Source organism: Neomonachus schauinslandi, chromosome X, assembly GCF_002201575.2.
Source record: "Neomonachus schauinslandi chromosome X, ASM220157v2, whole genome shotgun sequence".
Taxonomy (NCBI): Eukaryota; Metazoa; Chordata; class Mammalia; order Carnivora; family Phocidae; genus Neomonachus; species Neomonachus schauinslandi.
Genome location: NC_058419.1, coordinates 11,994,577 through 12,004,685, shown reverse-complemented (window position 1 = coordinate 12,004,685; position 10,109 = coordinate 11,994,577).

Genomic DNA, 10,109 nt, shown 5'->3' with positions numbered 1-10,109 from the left:
CACGTAAGTCTAGTTCTATTTTCATTCTTTCAGGGCTTCCAGGCTGTTTCTCTTCCTAGTACCAGAGGAAATGAAGTTTGTTTGACCTGGTGTTCAAGCCTAATGCCTGGGTCTGGCCTCAGCTGCCCTTGTAGGTGGTCTACAGATCCCTGGCTTCTCATTCCCCTGGGTTTCTGTTGAAATCTCTTCCCCTAGGCTCACTTCTTAGATTGCCATCTTTTGACAGTTTCTTAAAGTTGAATAATGTTTTTCTGGAGTATTCCAAGCTAGAGAACTTCACTTTCTAATTCAGCTGGCACTACTGATAAAGACTGTAGGCCAGAGAAGAGAAAACCAAACTGATCTTTGTTAGTATTTCTCCTCAGCAACAAAAACATGAGACAGTTTGTATTGGAAACTCTTTGTCTGGTTCCTCCTTTATCCCTTCTTCCAAAAAAAATATATAATGCTATTTTCTCAATGATTTTATTCTTCTAAACAACTGTATATGAGTTACCAAGCTCAGACCTTAAGGTAGAACATCAAGGCCCAGAAACTTACTTGGAAGTCTGTGTCATAATCCAGTGTTCTCAAAAACTTTTCAAAATCAAAATTAATTCAATAAAGTATGTTAAATACCATTTGGAGTGTGTGTGTGTAGCGGAAGAAGGAGTTTATGAGCAACTGACCACACAAAGATGGAGTTTTAAGACTCAGAGAGGTTAAGGGTTCTGAGAGAAAGACAGCAGAAGAGGAGAGTTAATAGTGGGGCTGGAGGAGGTGGGACATGCCCAGAGCATCACCATCATCAGTCATTGCTGCTCTGGGTCCTCTTGCTTGATTTCAGAGTAGGCCCCTGCAGGGAGCCATGTCCTTTCTGCAGTCTTTCCCTCTACAGCTCACCTTAACTATGACTGTTCTCCCCTTTAGTCATATTTTGGTACTGTGGAGCTGGTGGTTCCTTTTCCTACATGGAATGTTTGGTCACTAAAGCGACATGTCATAGGAACTATTTGTGTCCCTCTCTTTATGACAGGCTGTGTGTGGACAACCATACTGGAGTGTGAAAGAGCATCTCTTGGCAGAGAGCTCACAGCACCTAGAAACCCCCAACCTACAGGAAAAAAACAAAACAAAACAAAAAACTAGGCAAAAATAAACCAAACAAACCCAGAGCTAGAGATTTTGTTATTCTTCTTTCAACTCTATGGGGAATAAATGAAATTGTTTCTTTTTTTTCCATGTTGTGATTAGCTGTAAGCTCCACTTTAAAAGACAATAGTCTTGCTCAAAAGTTGCTTTAAAAGATTTTTTTTTCTTGGACAATAAGCGTCCTAATAAAAAACAAGCTATATGCAAATAAAGTCATTTCTGTTTCTGGAAGTCACGTTTATAAGCACCACAAATACATTTCAATTGATAAAGGAAGCAGTAGGTAAAAATGTGTAGTCAGATACTTCCTGTTCACTACCGACATATACATATTTTTCTAGTACATTGCTCAATTGTGAAATCAGGGGGAAAGCATGTAATAAACATTTTTTGCAGCAAATTTTAGTAAAATATCTGTAAAAAGAAGACCAAATATACCAATGTTGAATATTACAATGTATTTGATTAATTTTTTCTTCTTTTAATACAAAATTGTCAGATAATCTTGTCCTGCAAAAATACTACATTTTAAAATTCAGCGTGGTGCTATCAGGCACCCCCGGTCTCTTCGAGCTATAACTGGTACCGAGCTCGTGCTGCTTGTCAAAATTTAATGAGAGGGCCCGTTCTAAAATAATTGAATTTTCATATCAGAACGAACCAGGATTACTCAGACAATAAAATTGCTGAGTCCTGTACTGTTACCGGCAAATACCTTTTGCTTTGCTCATGAAATCAGTATGTAAATGTTCAGGGTTTGTATTTAAGGCATCTTAGGCATTTGGAGTTGTAGTACTAGCAATAATTTCAAATGGTGCCGGTGATAAGTAGCTGGTTTTTTATAATGTTCAAAGTGTAATTTGTTTGGTGAATCAGGATAAGCATTTGGTTTATATTTTATATAAATGTTAATGCATTTGCAGTTTAATTATGTTTCTTAACTTTTAACATTTCAGAAGTCAAATTTGAAGACTAGTCCATCAGCTTGTCTTGCTTTCATAACATTCTGAAAAATGGGAGCACCCCCATGCAGTGAGTTTGAAAAGTAAGAGGTGCCTATGAAGTTCATGACGGTATGTTTTGGGAGCTAGGAGTACTGATAATGAAGTGGAAGAAAGCCGTGCCTTAGGTGTGCCCTCCCCCATAACACTGAGCTCTTTGAGACACAGCTTTGGACCTGAGAGCCCTCTATCAACAGTAAGGAAGACACCTTCAGGGAGTGGCTAATTTATTTCTTTTATGATAATTGAGTTGGAGAGCGACTATGAATAAAGTAGTATAATTTCAAAAATTAACGTGGGTATCTGTAACAATGCAATGATTGAGGGTATCAGGACAGAAATGAGCTCTTTCTGGTGTGATGGAGAAAGTTGGTTTAAGAAGTTATCTTCCACATGCTTATTTTTAAAAAGGTTTTTAGCCTTTAAGCAAATGTATACACCACTCAAAAAGTTAGCTCTGTAATTTGCAAGAGATAGCAACCTTTGTCCAAACCGTGATTTTTTTTTTTACATATCTCCTTCATGACGTGGCTTGGTTTAGAGGGAAGAGGATTGGATAATGCAGAGAGGCAGGAGACCTAGCTTTTTCTTTCCTTCCCATCACAGACTGTAAAGATCATCAAACCACAGCTCACAGGCCAAATATGACCTGTTGTCTGATTTTATAAATAAAGCTTTACTGGAACATAGCTACAATCATTTATTCATGTATTGTCATGGCTGCTTTCATGCTACAATGGCAGAGTTGAGAAGTTGGAACAGAGACCATATGGCCCACAAAGTCTAAAATATTTACTATCTGACTCTTTACAGAAAAAGTTTGCAGACCCCTGATTTAGGCCTTGGGCAGATTACTTCTCACTTTTCATTGGTGGTGCTGGTGGTGGTGGTGATGATGATAGCTAATATGTACTGAGCACTTACTGACTGTGTCAGATACTGTCCCAAACATTTTGCATTCATACACTCACTTAACCCTCACAGCAACCCAATATTACAGCATTCTCACTATCCTCATTTTGCAGATAGGGGAAAGGAGAAACAGAGAGATTGAGTGACATGTCCCCCTGATCACTTGGCTAGTGAATGGCAGAGTCAAGGACAATTGGCTTAAGAACTTATGCTCCTTTTATTTTTAATTTATATTATGGAATTTTCAAGCATACATAAAAATAAAGAGTGTAATGAATCACTAGGTACTCATCACTCAGCTTCAATAATTAATAAGATGTTGCTGTTTTTGTTTCATCTACTATCCCTCACCATACCTCCCAAATATTTTTTAATGGATGTAGAACAAATCTCAAACATCATTTGATTGCACCTTCAAATAATTCAATATGTATCTCTACCAGATAAACTTTATTTTTTAAAAAGATTTTAAAAACTTATTTATGTGAGAGAGTGAGCACATGAGCAGGGACAGAGGGAGAGGGAGAAGCAGACTCCCCACTGAGCAGGGAGCCCAATGCGGGGCCCATCCCAGGACCCTGGGATCATGACCTGAGCCGAAGGCAGACAGATGCTTAACCCACTGAGCCACTCAGTCACCCTACTGCCCTACCAGATAAACTTTAAAAAATGTAACCGAAGTGCCGTTATGATATCTAACAAAATTCACAATAATTCCATAATATCATCTAATATCCAGTCCATATTAAAATGTTTCTGATTGTCTGAAGTTTTTCTTTTGTCAGTTGATTTGTTTAAATCATCACCAAAGATCTACTCATTGCATTTAGAAATTACGTTACTATGTTTCTCTTACTATATAATGGCCCCTACCTTTTTCTTCCCCTACCCCTGCCATTTTTTATTTTTTAAAATGGATTCATTTGAACTATGGAATGTCCCACATTCTGAATTTGAGCAGTTGCTTTTTTTGGTGCAGCTTAACTTGTTCCTCTCTTTCTGGAAATTTTTTTATACTCACGACTAGATTTAGGTGGTTGATTAAATTAAGAGGTGTGTGTGTGTGTGTGTGTGTGTGTGTGTGTGTGTGTGTATGCAAGCACATTTTTGGGACTTCTTCATAGTTATTGATGTGTATTTCCTATTGTATCATATTAGGAGTCATATAATGTCTGGTTGTTATTGTTAAAAAGTGATGCAAGCTGGGGCACCTGGGTGGCTCAGTCGGTTAGGCGGCTGCCTTTGGCTCAGGTCATAATCCTGGGGTCCTGGGATCGAGTCCTGCATCGGGCTCCCTGCTCAGCGGGGAGTCTGCTTCTCCCTCTGCCTCTGCTGCTCTCTCGCTGTCTCTCAAATAAATAAGTAAATAAAATCTTTAAAAAAAAGTGATGCAAGCTTTCTTCAGTGGGTTCAGGTGGTGTCAGCCCAATTCAGCCTATGAAGTTTTCCCCATCAACTTTTCTCCTAGTGGTTTTATCATCAGTTAGCGATTGTTTCCTAGATCCATTATTTCATTGAGAATTGCAAAATGGTAATTTTTGGATTTTTTTTTTATTCTTCCATAAGAATGTTCCCTCTTCAACTATTTGGCTGCTCTGAGGTACAGTTTATAAAGGAGAAGCAGAATAAATGCTTAATTTTTATTCTTTATTTATGAATTTTTTATTGTGATAGGTTAGTATCTTAGCAGCTTCCAGTAGTGACCACTGATTATTTTGGTATTATTTAAAAACGTGTGGATTTTTAAATATATTTTGCTTCAATAGATTATAATAAATGTTTTTGATGCTTTAATTGCCCTATTTTTGGCCTGGGGGAGCTGCAGTGGGCTCTTGTATCTTTTTGACATGACCAGGAATCTTTGAAAGCATACTTGCTTTCTGGCCCAACAAGATATACCAAGGCATTTGGTACATTTCATTGCCCAAATCCAGAATCAGCCATTTCCCCAGGAAGTTCTGTTTCCTTTTGCTGGGAAATGTCACTTAGAAATTACAGTTTTAGTGCTACTCATGCTACTGGATGGTCACTGCTCTAGACTTTTCAGTGGATAAAGCTAAGAAATATGTACTTTATAGAAAGAGAATAATAAATCATGAGTTCTTTCTTTCTTTTTAGAGAGAGAGCATGGGGGTGGAGGGGCAGAGGGAGAGGAAGAGAGAGACTCTTAAGCAGGCTCCACACTGAATGTGGAGCCTGAGGCAAGGACTCATTCCCACCACCCCAAGATCACAACCCAAGATGAAACCATGAGTTGGACGCTCAAGTGACTAAGCCACCCAGGCACCCCTGAGTTCATTTTGATATTTCCAATTTAAGTATAAGATTTCAGGATTTTTACTTAAATTTTTTTGATTTTATATTTGAGTCTCTTTTTTCTTATGCCGAGATTTTTGATTCCTAGTGATAACATACTTATTTGCTCTATCTTACAGTTTACATAAGGTAATTTAAAAATAACACTACCAACATTAACAGTAAGATAGTTTAAGTTTTCTATTCTCTTAACTCTATCCTGAATGGCTTCTCAGTAAAATGGGAATTATATTCCTGGATCTGCCTGAAGTTCATGTGCGGAAGCAGGTGATATGTACCTCCTTCTGTGAGATTTCTTGTAAATCAGTTTGTTTTTAGATAGTTTCAAAAATGTGTGAGATGGTTAGAGTGCTTGTGTTTGAGCCAGCAGGTCCCGGTTCCAAGTTCTTCACTAGGCTTTGACTCCGAAGTAATAATGATCTTTTGGTATAAGAACATATACCCCTCCAGATACTATAAAGCAAGCAAACATCACACAAAAAGCTAAATTATAGGATGACTTACATATTGTGTATTGCTTTCTGATATATAAACCACCTTCATAGATGTTGTCTCCTTTGGTCCTCATATCTCCCCTAGGTGGTAAGTACCATTATTATTGCTATTTTCCAAATGGGGATCAGAGGGATTAAGTACTAGTCCAAAGTGGAATCCTCTACCACTATGAGTCTGAGGTCTTTGGATTCATGATCTAATATTCCTTCTCATACATCAAGCTAGTCAACATGTCCTAGGATGATATCTGCAGCTCAGTAGGGGTGGTCCTTTTAAGTTCCCTGGAACAGTCTCCTGGGAAGGTCTAATGGTCCTTTCCTTTGATAGCTCTTATGTGGTCAGGTGCAGAGCCCAAGGTATGGACTTGAGTGCCCCTCATTTTTAATGTTTCCATTGCTCTCCCGTTCCCGTTCTTGCCCCAGCTTGGCTGTTTGAGTTGTTTGAAGGAGGAGGAGGAGATCTAGTGAAACTTCTTCCTCCAACTCAGAACGTAACTGCAAGAGCCATGCCTGGCCTGGCATCTACTGGAGCAGCCGCTGCTGGGGTCGCCTTCCACTTCTGCTCCATGTGCCAAAGCCAGCAGTAGACATTGTAAGGGAACATCCTACTCTTTTTCCTTTGCTGTATCAGATGGAGAGTTCAAGTCATTTCATATCGGTGACTATTCAGCCAGAAAATAGCAGTAGTTTTACCAGTGTTACCCAGACCTATTGAAATGCTAACTTATTTCTCCTCAGAAACTTCTTGTGTGTTGATTTCAACTGTAGCTTCCCTGAAATTTATGAAACTCAGAGAAATAGGTGCATTAAGCACAAAATATAGCCAAGTGCACGAAGTAGAGGGTCTGTATTTTATTAACGTTCTCCAAGGAGCTGGATAGTGTCTGAATTGGACCTGAAGGGAAGAGTATTGGAATGTTTGAGGGTCTGCCACAATCGTTGTATGCCTATAGTTTGAGCAAGGTAGAGGAGAGCTGGAAAATCTCCACTGTGTACCTGCCTACCCAGATGAGCACTCACTCTGGGAGGCAAGAATTGTTATTTCCTTCACTGTGCCAGCAACCCCCCCTCCTAATTCTCACAAAGGATCTGGAAGCAGAATGTTTGGGTTCAAATCCTGACTTCACCAGAGTACACCTTTGGGAAAGTTACTTAATCTTTCTGTGCGTCTGTTCTCTTGTCTGTCAAACCTACCTGATATGGTTGTGAGGATCAAAGAGCTAATTTCATAATACATAACACAGAGCTTGGCACATAGCAGTCACTCAACTGCTGGATTTTATTATTTATCATCAATGTTACTGTTATTGATTACTGTCATTATCATCATCTTCATCAAAGCAATATATTATCCCATATAGTGATACAAATCAAAAGTAGCAGTGGGACTTTTTACTCTCCCATTTTAGTTACTTCCTTAAAAAGTGTGAGTGTTTCTTTAATAATGAGCATTAGTTAAAAATGTGCCCTTCCCCAACCTTGCAAAAGCCTCCAGATTATTCCCTCTGCTCCTACTCTTCAGGGCTTCAACAGCATCTTCATCATCCCCTTCCTCAACTTCCTTTTACAGTAAAATGCCTCAAAAGAATTGTTTGGATTCGTGGTTTCCAATTCCTCTTTTCCCCTTCACACTTGAACCTACTCTAGCAAGGCTTTAACTCCTACCACTGAAAATACTGTGCTCAGGGTCACTGGTGACTTCCATATTGCCTTCATATTGCCACCTGTAAATCAGTGGCGGGATGCCCCACATCTGCTCCTCTATCTCTTCTCTATCAACACAGTCTATTTCAGTGACCTCATCCAATCCTTGACTAAATATTGCCCAACCTCCACTTTCCTGATGATAAATAATCACAGGTTGTGGGGCATTGTCAGTTAAGGCTGCCTCTTGCCCTGCCATCCTACCTTTCCCTCCTATTGATCCTGCAGCCCTCTCCACCTCTCCCCCATTCTACTCTTCTCAAGCCCCAGTCTCCCCCTGCCCCTTACCTTCAGCAGAGGCCCTCCCCTTATCTGGAGGATTCAAGCTCCCCAAATTTCTCTCCTGCATTTTCCTAATGAACCTGTGCCCTCCAAAGTCACTGATGACTTCCTCCCTGGCCAAATGCAGTGGCTTGTACATTCTTTTTCCATGACCTCAAAGGTGGCATTTATTATTTTCTTTCAGGGTGGCTAGGATTTTGGTAGTGGTGGTTAGGGGAGGGGGGAGATGTTCAGAAGTCATTCAGCACTCAGCCCGGTGGATACATTTAAGGATCCGACTAGGTCAGTATGTAAACAAACAAATGAGACTAAGAGTGACCACCATTCCTTCATTCACAAGCTCTGGTCACCCTAGAAGTGCTACCTGTGGGAGGAGATGCAAAGATGAGTAAGATAGTCCTGACGCATGCAGCTCTTGATCTAAGGAGGCCGATGCATATTAGGAGGCCAAGCAGCAGGTGAGGAGCAATCTAAATCTAGTGAGTGGTTGAGAGGACTTTCTTCGGACTCAGACAAACATGAACTCAAATCCTTTCTCTTTCTTACCAACTTTGTGACCGTGGACAGGCTATTTCACATCTCTGAGCCTCAGTTTTCTCATCTCTAGAAAGGGGATGATGGCAGTACTTACTTCCTGGGGTTTCTCTAAGAATGAAATAATCCAATGCATGTAAAGTGATTGTACACAGCAGGAACTTGGTGAATTGTAGCTGTAATCCCCTTTATGAGACATGTCATCATTACCTGACTCTTTTCTGCGCTGGTACAGACATCACTGTCAAAGTTTGGATCTTTATAGGTGCTCTTAGAGTTAGTTCTTTTTCCTTCTATTCTCTTGGATCCCAGCCCCTTTGTCTAGAACTGTGCTGTCCACTACAGTGGTCAGCAGCCACTTGAAATGTGGCTGGTCCTTCGCATGCAAATAATGTAAAAGACCTCATAAAATATTAATAATTTGTTTATATTGATTATACATTGAAATAATAATTCTTGGATGTATTTTCTGAAATAAAATATCCTATTGATTTCATCTGTTCTTTTTTACTTTTTTTGTTCACTGTGACTGCTGGAAAATTTCAGAATACATGTGTGGCTTGGATTTGTAGCTCACATTGTAGTTGATTGGACAGCACTGATCTAGAAGCCGCATTTCCTGGGTCCATCTCACTTTCCCCTTCAGCAGCATGGTGTTTGATGAGATTCTTCTCATCCCTCTAGACCTCTTGCCAGTGACTCTTTCCCCTTCTCTCCCTCTTTGTTTCAAGCAGACAGTCAGCCATCCCTCCTACTCTGTCCTGACCCCATACCTGTAAGTTGTGCTGACTCCCATAATCCCCTGGCCCTAAGGAGCAGCGAAAGGAGCCCATGGCTTCTCCTGGGCTATTGGTGGATTTTCCTTCTTGGTCTCCTCACAGCATTTAGTTCATCCCTCTGCTTCAGCATTGCACACATTGGTTTCTAGTTAGAGATTTAGAGACTCGTTGAAGGCCTGTACTGTGTCTAGTTGACCTGTGGTCCCCAGTGACCAGGGTAGCATCTTGCAGAAACTGTGTACTTATTAAGTACTGCAGGGACTGCAGGACACTCTCAGGCTGTGTTCCCTGCTGCTGGTGGCTCCTAGCAGTCTCGTCCTAGTGTTGCATGACTTCCAGTGTCTCTGGTGAGGTTTCATCCAGGGCCGTCCCTTACCTTGCTTGCAGCCCATCCGGTAGCAGTTCTGGTATGCAGCCCGGTGGTGGGTAGCACGGGGAGGTGGCTGAGCTCCCTTGAAGGACAGCTGGCTCTATGGCCAGCGTGTAGAGAGTAGCAATAGGCTGCCTCCTGCCTTGGTTGCAGGGGATTTGCCCAGTCTGCTTTGTGATGGGCATCCTTCCAACTTTGTGGGTGATGCTGCCATGTTATTTGTGGTGAGTAAATGATGCACAGAGAGCAGAGTGGGTAGAACCTTGGCAAATGTGGGTTTCCTAGCAACATCATTAACGAAGCCGAACCACCATTCAGTCAGCTTTGCCTCCTGTGGCCCGATACCATGGTGACACCACACTCTCTCTGGCCACTCTGTAAAACTTGCACTTATGGTTCTCTGTCTTTAGAGGGACTGGAGAGAAAGATCACTTAGCAGTGTGCTAAGAAGCTAAAATCAATGGCAAATTTCTGCTTTCTTCCTGTCTCCCCTGAGGCCTTTGACTGTGTGCTTTGTATGATTTATTTTCTGGGGATGGACAGCCTCATAACCTTTCATCTTATAAATGTAGGATTTTTGCTGAAG